General features: G+C 40.3%; 1 pseudogene; it reads left to right on the top strand.

Moving 5' to 3' along the window:
- Nucleotides 1-19,086: 19,086 nt before the first annotated feature.
- LOC149241775 (ribosomal RNA small subunit methyltransferase pseudogene) lies at nt 19,087-19,768 on the top strand (annotated as a pseudogene).
- Nucleotides 19,769-20,094: the final 326 nt, after the last annotated feature.

Raw genomic sequence — 20,094 nt, forward strand, 5'->3', positions numbered from 1 at the left:
GCTAATTTTCATCATTTTTCATAGAAATTCTTCCAAGCACAATTGAGCGAATCCAACCATCCTCTATATATGTTATTGACTTCTGAGTGATTCCAAACCTTTCCTCACTTAATTTCACCCATATACCACCTTCCCTAAGCCTTCCATCACCTCCAACACCTTCTATTTTTCTCTCAGCTGTATCCTGTAGGTTTACAGGGAATCTTGTAGGTTTCTAGTACATCTTGTAGGTTTTCCTGAAATGGTCTGTTTTGAGGTTGAATTGAGGGAAAACCTCTAGGAAATCACCAAATGCCTCCCAAGGGTCTCCCATACAATCCAACCATATCCTAGCCCTTCCAACCGTCCTCCAACATCCTTAATTCACCCACCACATCACCAAAAGAAATTAGTTTGCATACTTGATTTTGTATGAAAAGACAAAAAGAAAAAATAGATTTATTTCAATCCATTTACTTGCACATTAGTGATGTTTGATGCTTTTTACTTCCATGCATAGATAGTAGCATTTGGTTCATGTTAATTTAGCATTATTGCAAAGCGTATTTTCTTGGCAGTTAATTAGGAAATGGTGTGATTTAGCATTGAATTTCGGTCTTTTCCATTATTACAGTAGAGTATCTCTTCCTTAGAACAGATTTCCCTTTCTTCCATCAAGAAACCAATATTCTTCTGACTCCATAGAAGTCTAGATTTAAAACCCCAGTGGTCTCTCACCACCTGAGCCGTGACAAAAGGAAGAACCATCACTTTTACTTGTGTATATAGCACTGTCACCTCCAAGTTTGTACGAACCCCGAGTTGACAAAGTAAAGCTGGTGGCCCAAGAGTTGCAGCATTATTGTTGCAACACTGGTGCTCATCACTTTTTGGCACCATTGTTGGGGACTTATCTGAGTAATATGTGAATACTGCTTCTTTCTTCTATTTTCTTGTCTCTAATATTTTACCATTAGTTTATTTCTGCAAAAGTAATTTAATTGCTTCCTTTTTCATTCTACATTTTCTGCTTTCCTTTCCATTTTGCGAGAAAGATTTCAATTCAACAAGTAGTTTTTCACTCACTCAGTAGTTTTCATTTAATTAGCAATTTAAATTTTGCAAAGTACTTTCCAAGTTTGGAAAAAAAACACAAAACCAACCCAAAAACATTTCCTTTCATGCCTCATAGGAATAGGGATAACTTAGGGAAATTTTTACCAAATACCCCCACTACATCAAACAACAAACCTTCCCTCTTCTTTGGTGCTTGTGAACTGGAGGAACCCTTAGGTGAGAAGCATGACATATTTGAAGAACCTACAGGGGAAGAAGAAGAACCCATTCCTACTAAACTAATGGCTGAAAACAAAAATGGCAGAGCGAATAGAGAGAGAGTTGAGGGTGCCTTCCCCATCAAGGAAACCAATGGGGACACTAAGATGAAAAATATAAGCCCCTCTACCCTACCTCATTTCCACGGCTTGACCACAGAAGACACCGAAACTTTCCTATTTGAGTTTGTTGTTATATGTTGAACCTTTGACTATACAGATGATGAGCAAAAGTTAAAACCATTTCCATCTACCCTCAAGGATGTTGCATTGTGCCGGTTCATGGGTTTACCTGGGGATAGCATCACAACTTGGGCTCATATGCAGAAAGCCTTTAGCGACAAGTATCGAGACTACTATCAGTCAAATGATACTAAAGAGGAAATTTTTAGGATGACCATAGGTAATGATGAATCCCTAGAGGATTATGAGGAAAGATTTCAGCTTAGTTACAAAAGGGCCATGTGCACACTTGACCCGGAGTCACTAAAGTTGGTCCTTCTTAGGGGAGAAAGGGAAGATCTTATGGATACCCTACACTTGTTATCAGGACGAGATATCTACCAATTATCCTATGGGATATCAATATTGTCTTTAGAAACCATTCTAGGGTAGCTGGGAAAAAGGGTAGGGGTAGTCAACCTATGGTCAGTACATGCTCTTCCAACTCATCCATCAAGGGTGAAATTGGAAACATGATGGAAGATTTCAAAAGTGAGATTATGCAAACCCTTGCTTTTTAAATGGACACTATGCGCATTAAGAGAAAGCAAGAGGAAGCATAGAGAGCCTTGGCCATTTTTTGTCCTAGATGCACCAGGAGGCATCCTAGGAATGAATGTCCATTGAATTCTATTGAAATTTTCTTAGTCTGTGGAGAAAACCACTCCACAGACAAGTTCCCTTCTTTTCTTGGACCCAAAGCTATATATCAAGGATCTAAAGGGGTCACTGAGTAGCTTTGCTACATAAAACAAAGGAGACCTCATGGGCCTAGACCATACCAACATGGCATGCAAGGGTCATCCCATGCATATTACAACCCAAACCAAACCACAACCATACCTTCTTGGCAACCCCCTGCTCATCCTTCTTAGTCTACACCCCCTCCTTGGTCCTTTACATCTCAGTATCACTCCCAGCCATCCAGCCAGTTGTTTCAACCATATGCTCTGCCACAATCTCAGTGGAATGCACTTCCCTAGGGGTGGAGGCCCCAATACAACAATGCTCCAGCTTTATTACCTCCACCACCTACCCAACCACAACTGTTACACTCTGCTCCACCCAAGCAACCCCAGATGTCTACCCAACCAAATCCAAACCTAAACAACAGATAGGCTCAACAAGTATACAGTGGAGAGACATCATATCCAGCTTATGATGTGGAAATACAGGAGATTAATCTGAGATCTGGGAGAGTTATCACAGATAACAAACCTCCACCTCCACCTAGGGCGGTTGAGGAAGAAAGAGAGGAAATCATTCTTAAAGTGAATCCACCCTTTCCTGAGAGATTAACCCAGCCACTCCAGCCTACCCCAAAAGAGACTAAACTTTTGGGAGAATTGAAAAATCTATGTGTAAATATTCCACTTCTCCAAGAAATAAATATGTTCCTATTTATAATAATTTGATTAAGGATAAGTGCTTCAAGAATCTAGGGAGGCGAAGAAGGGATGTCATTAGATAGTTGTCCAACTTAATGCTCAGACAGGTAATCTGTCCAAATTATTTAGACCCTGGAAGCCTTATAGTAGATGTTCACATCAATCTCACCATTGTCCCACACACTTTGATCAATCTTGGGGTTGCCATTAATGCGAAGACCAAGGACACCATGCTCAAGATCAACCTCCAAGGTTCATTGAGGAAGACCACAACAAACTCTACAACTTTCAGACCTCTCCACAGTGACCCCTGAGGGGATTGTGGAGGATGTGATGGTCTCCATTAACTCTTGGGAGTATCCTACATATTTCCTAATTCTCCAGCCTAAGGTTAAGCTTACTGGATACCCTCTCATCCTTGGGAGACCCTGGTTGGCCATTGTCAATAATTACATTAGCTACAGAGCTAGGAATATGATCATCAAGAATGGGCATATGTCCAAGTAGTTGGTCTTATACCCTCATTCTCAACCATCTCTAGAGCATGATTTACCTTTATGGTTGGAGTAGGAAGAATAAGGTGAAGTTTATTTTTCCCAACTTTATACTTTAGAAACAACCATGGGAGGAGGACAACAGGATGAATATGATTTGATTGAACACCTACTACAAAGTCCAAATCCCAGTACATTTCCCTTAGAGGATGTAGTCAAAGAAACCTAAAACAATCATCCAATTGACCTATGCTTGGTCGATTCCAACCCCCTCCATGTCAAAACCATAGATTTCGACCTTGAGAGAACCTTGAAAATCAATCCATTTCTTTCTTCTCTCCAAGAAGAGAAGTTACGCAACATGCTAAAGGAACATCTAGATGCGTTCTCTTGGAGTTACAAATAAATGAAGGGAGTACAACCCTCAGTGTGTACTCACCACATATATGTCAAAGAAGGTTGCAAGCCAGTCTGAAAACCCCATAGGAGGATTAATCCAGCTCTTAAAGATATAGTCAAATAAGAACTGCAAAAACGGCTAGATGCAGGATTCATTTACTCTATCTCCAACAGTGAGTGGGTCTCTCCTTTGGTGTTAGGTCTAAAAAACATTGGTAAGCGGAGGATTTGTGTCAATTACAGGGAGTTGAACAAAGCCACAAAGAAGGACCATTTTCCTCTACCTTTCGTTGACCAAGTGCTAAATGGCCTGGCATGGAAAAAGTTTTTCTCTTTCCTAGATGGATTCAGCAGGTAAAACAAAATCCAGATCATCTCGGAAGACCAGGATAAAAGCACCTTCACTTGTCCTTGGGGTACTTTTTCCTATAGGGTTCTTCCTTTTGGCCTATGCAATGCTCCTGCCACTTTCTAGATAGCAGTCCTGAGTATTTTTTCCGAGTTAGTTAATGATGCGGTAGAAATTTATATGGATGATTTTACACCTTATGATTGTGATTTTGAAGAGGCTCTGTCCAACCTAGGAAAAGTACTACGTAAATGCATTGAAATGAACCTATCTCTCAATGCCGAAAAATGTGAATTCTTGATGACTACAGGGACTGTGCTAGGTCATTCAGTGTCTCAGCAAGGACTGCAAGTGGACACAAAAAAATAGCTATCATCCAAAGGGTCCCACCTCCTCAAAAACATAGAGATGTCAGAAGTTTCCTAGGGTTAGTTGGATACTACAGAAGGTTCATAAAGGACTTCAGTAAGCTGGCCTCTCCTTTATTCAGGTTGCTGGCCAAGGACTCTGAGTTTATATGGTCAAGAAGTCGTCAAGAGGCCTTAGACACCCTAAAGAACAAGTTAACCACTGCACTGATTCTCCAGGGCCGAAATTGGGCCCTTCCTTTTCATATTCATGCTGATGCCTCACACAAAGCCATAGGAGCGGCCCTAGGTCAGATAGATGAAAAATATCCTTATGCTATCTACTTTATCAGTAATAATTTGTCAAAGGCTGAACTAAATTACACAGTGACCAAAAAAGAACTCCTAGCTATTATGCATTCATTGAACAAATTTAGGCATTATATTACAGACTATCAAACATTTGTGCATACTAACCATGATGCAATCAAATATTTAAAGAGTAAACCAGATGTTAATGCTCGGATTATAAGATGGTTACTTTTATTACAACAATTTGATCTAACTATTGTTGATAAGCCTGGTAAGTAAAATGTTGCTGTAGACTTTTTTTCTAGATTATATTTGCTTGCAGGTGAAGAAGGAATGGTTGATGACCAGTTACCGGATCAACACTTATTTTCTATTTCAGTTCTCTCTCCATGGTTTTCTGATATAGAAAACTATTTGGTATCTACACAGTTCCTACCGAACTTGTCCTCCAAAGAGAAAAGCAAGATAGTGAGGAAGAGCACCCCCTTCAATTGGATTGGGGCCAATCTCTTCAAACTTGGCCCAAATCAAATCTTGAGAATGTGTATCAAGGAGGAGGAAGTCTTTGACATCCTTCTGACCTGTCATGATGGACCTTGTGGAGGTCACTTTGTAGCAAAGAGGAAAACATTCAAAGTGTTACAAGCAGGCTATTATTAGCTCACTCTTTATCAGGATGTGAAAATATATACTAGTCAATGTGATCGGTGCCAAAGGATGGGAAGGTCTACTCCAAGAGATGAAATGCCTCTATGGCCTCAGGTGACTTTCGAGCCATTTGAAAAGTGGAGCATGGACTTCATTGGACCTATTGACCCTCCTTCCAAACAAAAGTAGTACATCATTGTGTGCACTGACTATCTGACTAAGTGGGATGAAACCAAGGAAATTAAGGAAACAACAGAAGAGAAGGTAGTTGAGTTCCTAAGGGAGAAACTATTTTACAAATTTGGGTACCTTAGAGAGCTAGTCACAGACCAAGGCGGCCAATTTACCTCCAACATGATTGAAGACTTGCTTAGCCATCACAAGCTAAAGCATAGAACCTCCACTCCCTATCATCCTCAAGCTAATGGACAAGTAGAGGTGACCAATAGAGCGATAGAGGGCATCTTGACCAAAGTGGTAGGCAACAACAGGAAGGATTGTGCAGATAGACTAGTTGACGCCACCTGAGCCTATAATACCACTTGGAAGACCACCACTGGATTCACACTGTATGAGCTGGTCTATGGGAAAAAGGCCCTACTATCCATTGAATTTGAGTATAACACATTAAGGATGGCAACCCAACTAGATCTACATCTCAGTAGTGGACAAAAGGAGAGATTTCTCCAGTTGAATGGTTTGGATGAGCTCAAAATGCAGACCCTCTTACATATAGAGGTAATTCAAATTTAGAGGAAGATCTGGAATGATAAGAACATCAAGAACAGGAAATTTCAAGAAGGGTTTTGGGTTTTGTTATATGATTCTAGGTATAAAGACTTCAAGAGAAAGTTAAGGACAAGATGACTAGGTCCTTATGTTGTAGAAAGATGTCATGATAATGGTTCAGTACAAATCAAAACCATAGATGAAGAGGCCATTCCTTTAGTTGTTAATGGACACCAACTAAAAATTTACAAGATACCATTGTTAAAACAAGGATTCATTGATGATATCAATAAAACAGTGATGGTAGTGGAGCAAGTTTTAATGCCTACCTCATCAAACCACTAAAAAAAAACAACGACACAGGTGAAAACCTCCATGAGGTGTTTGATTCCCACTATAGGGTTGAAAACCTCTTTGTGGGCTTGTATGGGCCTAACCAAGGTTCAGAGGTGATTTAGTCAAACAAATCCTGGCACTACTGGCCCTTTCGGCAATAGTTTGTGGAACACGAACTCAGGTCTCACTCGAAGTAGTATGGGCGAGTGCTAGAACCAAGTTTCCGCACCCTAGAGATTTCTGATTGTTTGTCAGTGGTCTGCGGTTTGACCCTACGCGCATCTATTAGTACCTCGCAGCCTGCAATGCTGCCTTCGCGCAGTTCTATTTGAGGTGTGATCTGTGTAATTACCCAAGTTCTTAACCCGATATTATCCGATTACTTAACTTTTCTGTATGAGCATAATTATACTTAACAGTGTTCAATATTCATATAAGTGCGCGCGATAAACAACATAGTACAAATGCATAGAAAATCATACAAAACCAGATACATAGTATTTAGAATCAAACTTCTCTTTATTACTCTTCTTCTTAGGTTACAGACTCAACTTCGCCCTGTGCACTCAGCTGCAGGGGTCTGTGCACTCAGCGGTAGAGCCTTTTCCTACTACTACGACCCAATACACTTAGACTTCTTCTTTATCTACTACTAGATCATTAAATTAATCCATCTCTCTTTATCTCCCATTAGCTATCTTTACAACTTAGAGCCTCACTCTATTTATACACTCCCATGCTCTACGGACCATGGGTAGGCTGATATGACATTACATTACATTACAACACTTAGGGTGAACAACCTTATGACTCAATATACATTTCGCACTCCATGCCCACAATTCACGGAGTCTTACAACATATTTGACCAAAATTTGGGATTTGAGCCCCAAAACATGCTGTGGGGAGATTCCATGCCCAATAGGCCCCCAACACAAACATCATGACTTTCCCTCGAGTCACTCAATCGGCGCGGTGATCTTAGCGTGGAGTCCCTCCAACTGGTCTCGAACTGCTTAAATATTGGTAGCGCACTGAGCTACTACATGCTGTACTTGTTGCATTCTTGCTTCTGAATCATCTATGTCTGAATTGTGTCCTTACCTTCGTACCGACATCTACTGTGTGTGTTTATAGTCTCGCACCCTTGTCCATCTCCTCAGGTCACGAAGACTGTGCTTCAGCCGGTTTATTAGATAGTCGGCCCACCCGTGTAGTGCTTCAAGCGATTGTCATTTACTTTTCCTGAGAAGGGTTCTCCATTTAGTTTGACTAGCTAGACCGCGCCTCCATCTGTGACCTCCTTAACCACGTATGGTCCTAGCTAGTGCATTCTGAATTTTCCTGGAAATTTTTCAAACTTACTGTCATACAGCAGCACTAAGCCGTTTACCTTGAAGTTGCGCAACTTGATATGGCAGTCGTGACAGGGCTTTTCACATTTCTTTTGTATTTACTGATGAAATCTAGCCAGAAACTGTTCTTCCTCGAGCTCTTCTAATTACGCGAGTCTTTATTCCAGAGCTTCGCAGTCCATCATGCGTATGAGTGTTGTTATTTACAGACTAGGTAAGATGTATTCCATCAGTATGATAGCTTCTATGCCATAGACTAACCGGAAAGGTATCTGTCCCGTCAATTTCTTGCACATTATCCTGTAAGCCCATAATATGGTAGGTACCCACAGGTCCTAGTCCTTTCACTGCACGTTACATACTTTGGTCAGTGCAGTCTCTAGTATTTTGTTGAATGCCTCAACTGTCCCATTAGCTTGTGGGTGGTATGGTGTACTTTTCTGATGATACACTAGGAACTCTTTTGTGAGCATGCTGATGGTTTCATTTAGGAAATGTGTTTTACAATCACTCATTAAGATTTTTGGACATCCAAATCATGTCAACACGTTTTCAAACAAAAAATTTGTAGCCATAGCTGCCATGTAGTCTTTGACTAGCTGCGCTTCCACCCATCATGTCAGGTACTCCGTCGTAGTGATGATGTAGCACGCGCCCGTCTTTCCCTGAGGTTTGATCGGTCCCACAAAGTTGATTTCCCATTTTTCAAATCGTTGTAGTGTCATTTTTGGATTTAATGGCATCTCATCCCTTCATGATGGTTTTCTAACCCTTTGACATATATTGCAAGCCTTATAGTGCACCTTCAAATCCTGGTGTAGGGTTGGCCACCATAACCCTATGCTAAGAATCTTCTGTGCGGTTGTGCGTCCTGCATAGTGTCCCCTTTCAGCGCCCCCATGTGCTTCTGCGAGGATCTGATGCCGTTCAAATTTAAGTAAGTATCTTTGCAATATCTCATCATTGCCCATTTTGTAGAGGTGCCCCGTGATGACAAAAAAGTCCACCGTGTGCACCACCAATTCCTTCCTCTGTTGGAATGAGTATTCCTTTGGCGTAGTCCCTGTCATTAGAAAATGGATTATATCTTAAAATTTTCCATCCGCGACGCGCACTGTAAAGCGCTATGCATGAGGTAGTCCATCTTCCAAATTCGTTGGTTCCTCACCCATCTTAATTCGTGACAAGTGATCTAGTCCTATGTTTAGGCATCCCAGCTTGACTATGGACTCAAAATCATATTCTTGAAATAGTAAGAGCCATATACATATGTGCCCCCCTAGCACAGGATTATTTACCAGGTATTTCAATGTGGAATGGTTGGTATACATCTTGAAATGTCCTCTGATTAAATAGTGTCAGTAATTTTAGAGCGCGTACACCATTGCCAACCGCTCGCGCTCGGTGGTGGAATAGTTCTTTTCTACTTTGTAAAATCTCGGACTTGCAAACACAATCAGGTGATCCATGCCCTTTGCACGCTCCTATGTGAGTACAGTTCCCAGTGCAATATAGGACGCATCAACATGTACATGAAATTCCACATCCCATTTTGGGAAGACCATGATTGGAGTAGAGGCCAATTTCCCCTTCATGACATCCAAACTATTCATGTAATCATCATTCCAGCAATATGTAACATCCTTTTTCAATAGCCTTTCCATCGGCGCCATTATTTGGGAATAACTTTTGATGAAATTCCTATAGTATCCACTGTGTCCCAAAGTAGCGCGCAGTTGTTTAACACTTTGCGGTGCTTCCAAATTTAGGATAACATTAATCTTCATAGGGTCCACCATTAGTCCTTGTTTGCAAACCACATGTCCCAGCAGGTTTCCAAAGGGAACGCGGAATGTGCCCTTCTTAAGGTTCAGCGCAATCTGGTGTCGGAGGCAAGTATCCAACATCAAGCATAAGCTCGCTACATGGTGCTTAACTAATCCAAAGACAGTCCAATCATCTAGATAGACTTCCAAGAACTCGTGGATGTATTCTTTGAACACAGCCACAATGATGTGCAAAAATATAGCTAGTGCATTCTTCAGTCCAAATGGCATAATGGTGTATTGAAAGCAGCCCCATTCTATTACGAAGGTCATTTTTCTCCTATCTTCCGAAACAATCTTGATCTGATGGTACCTTGAGAACCCATCCATGAATGAGTATGCTTCATAACCACCAACATTCTTCAGTACTTCATCTGTGAATAGGGTCAGGAATGGATCATGTACACAGGCATTGTTCAGCTTCCTGAGGTCCAAACATATTCTTATTTCGGCCTTCTGTTTTTTCTCCTGTACTACCATATGACTTACCTAGTCAGATTCTTCCACTGGTTCAATAATTCCGGCTGTGAGCATTTTGTCTAATTCGTCGCATACCTTTTCTTTATACTTTGGATTCAAGCGGTAAAGTTGTTGCTTAACTAGCTTTACGTCGGGTTTCAGGTTTATCTTCATCATCCCTAAGTCGCCAACGATTCCTTTTAAGTCCATAATTTTGGTCGGGAACAAGTCCTGGTATTCGCAGAGCAACTCAGCGACCTTATCCACCGTGGCATCATCCTAATAGTCCCCAAGCATTGCATACTTCGGTTCCACCTCTGTTCCAATGTTTACTTGCTTTGTCTTTAGCGGCATGGTGATGTCAAGATCTTCAAGTGATGGTCCTCGAATCTCGTGACAACCTTCCATTTCTGAAATTTTAATAGTTCCTGGGTCCTCATCACCCGCCTCAACATTTACATTGTAACACTCGAGTGCACAGCTCAACTGTGTCGTGCATTATGGCTGAAGTACTTCCATTGGCTGCTGGGGTATTTTAAAGATAACTGCTTTTACTGCTTGCAACACATTTTCAATAGTATCTTACCAATGATATGCAAAAGTGAAATTCAACAGAAATCCCTCGTGCAAGAAATCCCATTCGCTCGTACCATGGCAGAGCTCCATCTTAGTATACCAATTCATGGGTATGGCATCGAGGGTATAATAGAATAAATGTACCCATTCAGGCTGTGGATCTTCCCCATAGACCTTGGTCCATTTCGAGAGGTGTGTGCATGGATCATCTTGTCCTTCATATTTGTCTACTAGTTGTATCTACGGTTTCCCAAATCATAGGTGCATCATTCTTACACATCCACACCAGTCCTCAAAACTTCCCTAATGCATACCCCACCATCGTGTGGGCGTAGAGCATAGTGCCCACTTCAAAGCATTAAACCGTTACTATTCTTGTACTACGCTTTCAAATTTGTTCAGGAATTCATCCACCGTTGTCAACCCATCATATGTAGGCAGATCCCTTGCCTCTGTTGTCACGCAGTGCAGTGATCTAACCATCATGTTACAATTAAGAATTATTACTTCATGCAACTGATTCTAGCATCACTCTACTTATTCGTCTGAATCTGAAGTGCAGGAACTTTCGCGCTCCCACAAAATTCTTCCATCTGCAGTCAAATTCACCCAATCCTGTTCTCACGTAGTTATCTTGTAGATGCAATCGAGATCGTTATCACTATCATCATCGTGCACCGATTCAGTGTATCGCATTCCTTCAGCTGGATCTAGCAGTACTACTACGCGTAGTGACATTTTCTCAAAGATCATTTTGCGCTTCTTTAGATTTATGAATCAATTCATATCTGTGGCCCAGTCTATTCCTTGTAGCATGGGATAGGGATTATTTTCATCGACAATCTATATCACTTCAGAAACTGCCTGCATGCTCGTACCTTCAATATCTACTGTTACCCCTTGCAATCTTCTGTTGGTTCGCCATTCTTAACTGAATAGGAGACCATTGTAGCACGGGTCTACCCATGCATTCCCATGTTTTTTTCGGTAGTACATTCAAGTCTGATCTGAGATCAAGGATTACCTGATCCATTTCATACTCGCTGATTTGCCCAGTCAACCTCATTTCCCTTCCTGTGCGAAATGCACACTTTCCAAGTTTCCGGACTGTTATCACTGAAAATTCTGTTGCCAAATTTTTTTTGCCTAGTTTAAAGACAGGGTGTTTTCGCAGCACATGAATTATTTTTAGCAGTTTCGCAGCGCTACCCGTTTAGCTGGTTTCGTAGCGTGCTACGAAATTGGGGATTTGTTCGAGTTTTCAGTGGAGGCCCAAATCCTAGCATGCCTATTGTACAGAGTTTTGCTTCCCTCCAGGAATGCAGATGAGAGCAGTGACAGTGTTTTCAAGGAGGCACCTTATGATGATACAGCTATTGTGGGATTGGCGTCAAGTACATTAAGGGAGTTATCTCTGAATTCTGGTTCATGGGTGATTGTGAAGGATGTCCATACTAATGTGGGAAGACTTGCAAGAGTCTTTGTTTTGGATCCTCCAGACAAAAAATCTATTGAATTCCACAAATCATAGAGAGTACTATGTTCTCAGCTGGCATGCTTGAAGCATATGGGCCTTCTGTCAGTGTATTGTTTGTCTGAAGATTATGCTTTAGTCATTGATCCACAGGTGGCGTATCTATCACCTCAACTGGCCTTTGATATTGGGCTACATTTAGCATGCCTGAAAACCCTCATAGGACGTGGTAAAGGATCCTTTGCTTCTTTATTCTCTGAAAGTGTTTCTGCTGAAAATAAGTCTCTAAATGCAACTGCTGAAGTGGAAATCATTCCATCTACTGTTCTACATCAATCAACAAATTCAATCCTGCTTAGACCCCTGAATCATAATTTTTAGGGTTCTCAACCTATTATGCCTAGATATGTTTCACACTTAAGAAATCTTTTGTAAAAATACCTTCTAAGTGGAGTTCTTGATGGTTTAAAGAGCAGCATCTATTCTCTAGAAGCAAAAAGAGCAATTCAGCGATGGTGTTGGTTATAGTTGGATTGATGGTTTGAAAGAGCATGCTGCAAATCATGTTACCAATATGATGATGGCAAATGCAAAATACATTACCCTGAGAACACACCCACGACAAAGGAGGCTCGACCGGGAGAATTTCAAATTGTAGATATTGATTTTCCTAATACAACTGCAATTTCCAGCATGAAAACATAAATACTATGTTATTTAAGGGCGCAACATCATGTGTTATAGAATGTGAAATATTTCACGGTGAAATATTATGTTATAAAGGATACGCACAGATGTTTATTGTAATGATTTAAGGGAAGCTGTCTGCCGAGTATCAGGCACAGTCTTTGATAAATCTTCTTATTCTAGATGGACAGGGCATTCACATTGCGGGTTTCCCCAGATGGTTATCAAGAATATAAATAAATGGGACGTGGATATAAGCCGAGAATTGTTTAGCTTGCTAGTGACACGGCATCAATGCAAATTGCAGATAAAGAAAACCGTGCAGCATTTGGAAATGTTACAGCGTTTCAACCGCATTTTGTTCTATCCTTTGATTGTCCCGAGCAAGAGATGTGAGGTGGCTTCTGAATAGGAATTAAGGCCAAGCTGATGACAATTGGAAAGGGAGATCATAAAGTAAATTTCAACAGCTGGTGGCGTGAAGGGAGACATTCAAGGGCTAATATTTATGTGTGATTCGAAAACAACGGAGGACTGTTTCCATTATCGTGTTTCTGTTTCAGTTATCGTGTTTTTTGGGTTGCCTAAGGCGCACAAAGAGCTTGTTGAGAAGGTAATAGCAGTCAAGTTGGATCCTCGTTTGGTGCTGAAATTGCAGCGCAGGGTACAAGGCACAAGTAATGCTTTCCGGCTACAGGTCATTCAGGGAGATGTTCTCAAACGTGAACTGCCTTATTTCGATGCGTGTGTAGCAAATATTCATTATCAAATATCTTCTCCGCTTACATTTAAATTGTTATCATACAGACCAATTTTAGATGCGCTGTTACCATGTTCCAAAGAGAGTTTGCTATGAGACTTGTTGCAAATCCAGAAGACAATCTATATTGCCGGCTTTGAGTGAATATTCAATTGCTAGCTCGTGTTTCACATCTCTTGAAAGTGGGCAAGAATAATTTCAGGCCTCCTCCTTGGTTGTATGTATTGAACCTTGTAATCCTCTGCCCCCAATTAGTTTCAAGGAATGGGATGGCATGATTCGCCTCTGTTTTAATTGTAAGAATAAGACTTTAGGGGTGATCTTTAGGCAAAAGGCTAACTTATCACTACTGAAAAAGAACTTCAAGACATTTCAAGCATTGCAAGAAACATGTCAGAAGACAAATGAGAGTGAAGATATTCCAGAGTAGTTATTAGCGGTGGTGTTAGCTTGCATGGGTAGAGGAAAAGAGGATGTTTCTCCAATTGCTCGTTGGTTTGTTATGGCGGTATTGGAGCAGTGTGTAATCAAGCTGGAGCTCTATATGATTCACTTTAGAATATATTAATCAGGTAGAAGAAAAGGTATGTAATATTATCTGCTCAGATTCAAAATCTCATGTAGAAGAGGATCAAAATGAATTTGCTGTTCAGGTTGATGTTACAGGATATGCTAAGGATACCAAGAGATTGGATTTTACCTCTCAGAAACTTTAAGAATTAAAGCACTGTGTCATGCTCATGACTGTGTCTCCCAAGAAACATTATTGTTTGAAGCTGGTCACAGGAGTTTTAAATAGGGCTGAAGAGAAGACGGGGGATATTTCGGATGCAATTTTGAAGTCCGATAATAATCAAAAGTCAGTAGATGGTCAGAGTCATGTACTATTACCTGTTAAGAGCACTGAGGAGCCAAGTCTTAGTTCTCAGCAAGTTGTCAACTCAGAGCATTTTGGCATGCCTGTACCAATGCCACTTGGTAAACATGGTGGGTCAAAATATGTCTCAGAACACTATAATCTGGCAAAAGAGAACCTGGTTTTCTTATGAATGTTAATCTTATGCCAGATATGCATGATAATTGAAATCAACCAAGCAATGGGTTAGGTGTATTATGCATACAGATTTGAAGTCTCATGTGCACATTAATCAAAATAAACTGGGCAGTGAGGATGTATGACAATTTGAAGCCTGGCAGCTGAACAGGATTACTTACAAATGGTTATTCATTTGTTGGAATGATGAATAGTCAGAAAATGGAGGACAAGTTATCTATGGTGGAACAGTAACCTTCTGAGATAATGCAAGATGCGGTGATTCTATCCATGATTGGTAAAGCCAGATCTTTTAAGGCGCCAAAACAAAGATGTCAAGCTCATTATTATGACTTGCATTAATGAGAATCACACTGAAAATGTATCTGATTCAACGCAGACAATTGTGAGTTTGGTTTGAATGAAAGGAAGACTGTGTTTTCTTTAAATCACACAGCAGTTTCGTAGCGCGCTACGAAACTGCTGTAGGTGATGATTTTAAGCGCATAGCAGCTATTGTGATACTGTGAGCGGGAGTTGAGGAAGAGAAACACCTGTCTATCAATACCACCTACAGCACATCAGAAACATGGCAGCATTCCATACCTGGGGTTATTAAAAGATTTGGGAACATGCTGCTACACTTTCGGAGAATGTTGGGAGACAGAGACCGTTAAAATAGAGCACATCTTTTGGTCAATTAATGAGCCATCAGCGCTTTCAAGCATCCAAAGTCAGCGTTCCTTGCATCTTTAGCTCAGCCATCTCAGCCTAACTGAAGGAGGATAGCTGTCAAGGATCCAAGAAGAATCAAGCATACGAGGAGAATGGAATTAGTGTTTTAGTTTGATTAGGATTTTGTGTAATTACAGCTCAACATGTTTGTAATTAATGAATTAGTTAAATAGCATGTAGGAGTAGTTAATAGGGCCTTCGAGCCCATTCTAGAGGGGAGGAATAGATTACTATAAAGGGATCAGATTAGGATGTAATAGGGGTTGGAGATTTTATACAAAAACAGAGTTTATTTGGGCCAATGTAAAGACTTATTACAGTAATAGTAAAGCAGTGGTTGTTTCTTCTCAAGATTCTCAATGGATTATATTGTTCAAATATGATGGTGGTTTATTCTCTTAATGTTCTTTTACAGCCTTGTTATAGCATAATCACTCAGAATTCATTTTTAATGCTCTGACTTCCTGTATGTTTGGCAAGCTGTGGTTTATGTGAAATATGTTTGAACATCTGATGCAAAGAGCCTTGACTTCCATGAAATGACTGTGATTTTGTTTACTAAATGTGTGAGACTCCATAGCCCAATGAAGACCAATTTGATATGTGTCCAACCAGCTTTGTTTTCATGAATGTGTGAAGAGTTAGCCATCTGTTGTTGTGAATGATTTTTATCAAAAGTTTGTGAGAGAGCCCTCTCTGACTAAGGAGGCTAATCCTTAGTCTAAAGTCTGGTTGAAAGAGTTACATGAAATCTTGCTTGGTTGCAGCCCTTAGTACTGATTTTGTGATAACATTTTGGTGCGTCTGCCGGGAGCCTGATGATTACTCATTCCCGAAATTTGAAGATTGGATTTCTGAAGGTAGCAGGAGTTCAAAATGATTTTCGAGGCTGCAAAACTACCTTGGCGACTCCATTGTTGAAGAATTCAAGGTTTATACATTCATGGTGATTCCACTGGAGTTATGAAGGACCCAGAAGCTGCCATTCTTTGTTCAAGGTATGCATGCATAGATTTCTCAGGAATTCATGGTTTCCCAAATCATTTTCCCAAGGATGCATATTTTCTAAGGAATGGTCCCAAATACAACGGAGAAGATTTGAGTTTAACCTTGAATCATATATCAGATTTTTGTGAATTTTTAGAGCTTCTGAGAGTTAAACATGAGGATGTTTGTATAAGGTTATTCTATGATTCACTTCAAGGGAAGTGCAAACAGTGGGTTGAATGCTTGCCTGCCAAATCCATTAAGTCATTTCAAGACCTTTGGCTCATGTTTTTGGAGGAATGGATAGATAGGTCAGAGTTGGTGGCAGACTCTCCCTCAGTTGAAGGTTTCAAACAATGGAATGATGATCATAGTAAAGAAGAAACAAATGAATCTTTTTCTTTGTCATTATCCTCATACCTAAAATCTTTTGACTGCAAGGCAGAGGATAGGATGATATTTTTGGATGAATTTGCTGAGGACCTTGAAAAAGAAATTGAAGGTTTAGAAGGACAAGTTCAGGCATACAATTTTCATGATCATGATCATTATTCTCAGAAGTTTTCTATGGCAGAACGCAAGGAGACTATGCTGGTTCCTTTCTCTTTCACGATTGAGGAACTGAACATTGTGGTTGAAGATCAGTTTGCACAGCTGGGAAGTTACAAGGAAAGACAAGCTGATCATGTGTTCTGGGATCCTATAGCTGATTACATGGAAGAGTTTTACTCTCCAGTGTTTCAGTTTTCATATAAAGATCAGAGGCAGTTTCAGTGGCAACGGTCATCACACTGTCAGATTGGCTCTGAACTCCAATGCAGTCAAAGAAATCAAATATCAGATAAAGCAGAGGATTGGCTACATTGGAAATTTCATATTGATTGAGCAGAAGGAAATTGAAATTGTTAGGGTAGGTAGGTAGGTAAATTGCTAATAAGCTCAAGGTTAACTGAGCATTTCTTTTTCAGTAGATGTAGCTTTCTTTCTCCTATAGTCATGCTTGTCAAGCAAATTTCTGTTTGTCATAAATGGATAAGGCACTGGACCTGCGAGTTCTTAGTGTACCACAAGGGCACACTATCCCAAGTGGAGCCACTGTTATCACTGAAAATTCTGTTGCCAAAATTTTTTTGCCTAGTTTAAAGACAGGGTGTTTTCGCAGCACATGAATTCTTTTTAGCAGTTTCGCAGCGCTACCCGTTTAGCTGGTTTCGTAGCATGCTACGAAATTGGGGATTTGTTCGAGTTTTCAGTGGAGGCCCAAATCCTAGCATGCCTATTGTACAGAGTTTTGCTTCCCTCCAGGAATGCAGATGAGAGCAGTGACAGTGTTTTCAAGGAGGCACCTTATGATGATACAGCTATTGTGGGATTGGCGTCAAGTACATTAAGGGAGTTATCTTTGAATTCTGGTTCATGGGTGATTGTGAAGGATGTCCATACTAATGTGGGAAGACTTGCAAGAGTCTTTGTTTTGGATCCTCCAGACAAAAAATCTATTGAATTCCACAAATCATAGAGAGTACTATGTTCTCAGCTGGCATGCTTGAAGCATATGGGCCTTCTGTCAGTGTACTGTTTGTCTGAAGATTATGCTTTAGTCATTGATCCACAGGTGGCGTATCTATCACCTCAACTGGCCTTTGATATTGGGTTACATTTAGCATGCCTGAAAACCCTCATAGGACGTGGTAAAGGATCCTTTGCTTCTTTATTCTCTGAAAGTGTTTCTGCTGAAAATAAGTCTCTAAATGCAACTGCTGAAGTGGAAATCATTCCGTTTACTGTTCTACATCAATCAACAAATTCAGTCCTGCTTAGACCCCTGAATCATAATTTTTAGGGTTCTCAACCTATTATGCCTAGATATGTTTCACACTTAAGAAATCTTTTGTAAAAATACCTTCTAAGTGGAGTTCTTGATGGTTTAAAGAGCAGCATCTATTCTCTAGAAGCAAAAAGAGCAATTCAGCGATGGTGTTGGTTATAGTTAGATTGATGGTTTGAAAGAGCATGCTGCAAATCATGTTACCAATATGATGATGGCAAATGCAAAATACATTACCCTGAGAACACACCCACGACAAAGGAGGCTCGACCGGGAGAATTTCAAATTGTAGATATTGATTTTCCTAATACAACTGCAATTTCCAGCATGAAAACATAAATACCATGTTATTTAAGGGCGCAACATCATGTGTTATAGAATGTGAAATATTTCACGGTGAAATATTATGTTATAAAGGATACGCACAAATGTTTAGTGTAATGATTTAAGGGAAGCTGTCTGCCGAGTATCAGGCACAGTCTTTGATAAATCTTCTTATTCTAGATGGACAGGGCATTCACATTGCGGGTTTCCCCAGATGGTTATCAAGAATATAAATAAATGGGACGTGGATATAAGCCGAGAATTGTTTAGCTTGCTAGTGACACGGCATCAATGCAAATTGCAGATAAAGAAAACCGTGCAGCATTTGGAAATGTTACAGTGTTTCAACCGCATTTTGTTCTATCCTTTGATTGTCCCGAGCAAGAGATGTGAGGTGGCTTCTGAATAGGAATTAAGGCCAAGATGATGACAATTGGAAAGGGAGATCATAAAGTAAATTTCAACAGCTGGTGGCGTGAAGGGAGACATTCAAGGGCTAATATTTATGTGTGATTCGAAAACAACGGAGGACTGTTTCCATTATCGTGTTTCTGTTTCAGTTATCGTGTTTTTTGGGTTGCCTAAGGCGCACAAAGAGCTTGTTGAGAAGGTAATAGCAGTCAAGTTGGATCCTCGTTTGGTGCTGAAATTGCAGCGCAGGGTACAAGGCACAAGTAATGCTTTCCGGCTACAGGTCATTTAGGGAGATGTTCTCAAACGTGAACTGCCTTATTTCGATGCGTGTGTAGCAAATATTCATTATCAAATATCTTCTCTGCTTACATTTAAATTGTTATCATACAGACCAATTTTAGATGCGCTGTTACCATGTTCCAAAGAGAGTTTGCTATGAGACTTGTTGCAAATCCAGAAGACAATCTATATTGCCGGCTTTGAGTGAATATTCAATTGCTAGCTCGTGTTTCACATCTCTTGAAAGTGGGCAAGAATAATTTCAGGCCTCCTCCTCGGTTGTATGTATTGAACCTTGTAATCCTCTGCCCCCAATTAGTTTCAAGGAATGGGATGGCATGATTCGCCTCTGTTTTAATTGTAAGAATAAGACTTTAGGGGTGATCTTTAGGCAAAAGGCTAACTTATCACTACTGAAAAAGAACTTCAAGACATTTCAAGCATTGCAAGAAACATGTCAGAAGACAAATGAGAGTGAAGATATTCCAGAGTAGTTATTAGCGGTGGTGTTAGCTTGCATGGGTAGAGGAAAAGAGGATGTTTCTCCAATTGCTCGTTGGTTTGTTATGGCGGTATTGGAGCAGTGTGTAATCAAGCTGGAGCTCTATATGATTCACTTTAGAATATATTAATCAGGTAGAAGAAAAGGTATGTAATATTATCTGCTCATATTCAAAATCTCATGTAGAAGAGGATCAAAATGAATTTGCTGTTCAGGTTGATGTTACAGGATATGCTAAGGATACCAAGAGATTGGATTTTACCTCTCAGAAACTTTAAGAATTAAAGCACTGTGTCATGCTCATGACTGTGTCTCCCA

The sequence above is a fragment of the Pinus tabuliformis genome, chromosome 8, assembly GCF_031772625.1.
Source record: "Pinus tabuliformis cultivar Carrire ecotype Pingquan chromosome 8, CPIR1, whole genome shotgun sequence".
In the NCBI taxonomy this organism is placed as follows: domain Eukaryota; kingdom Viridiplantae; phylum Streptophyta; class Pinopsida; order Pinales; family Pinaceae; genus Pinus; species Pinus tabuliformis.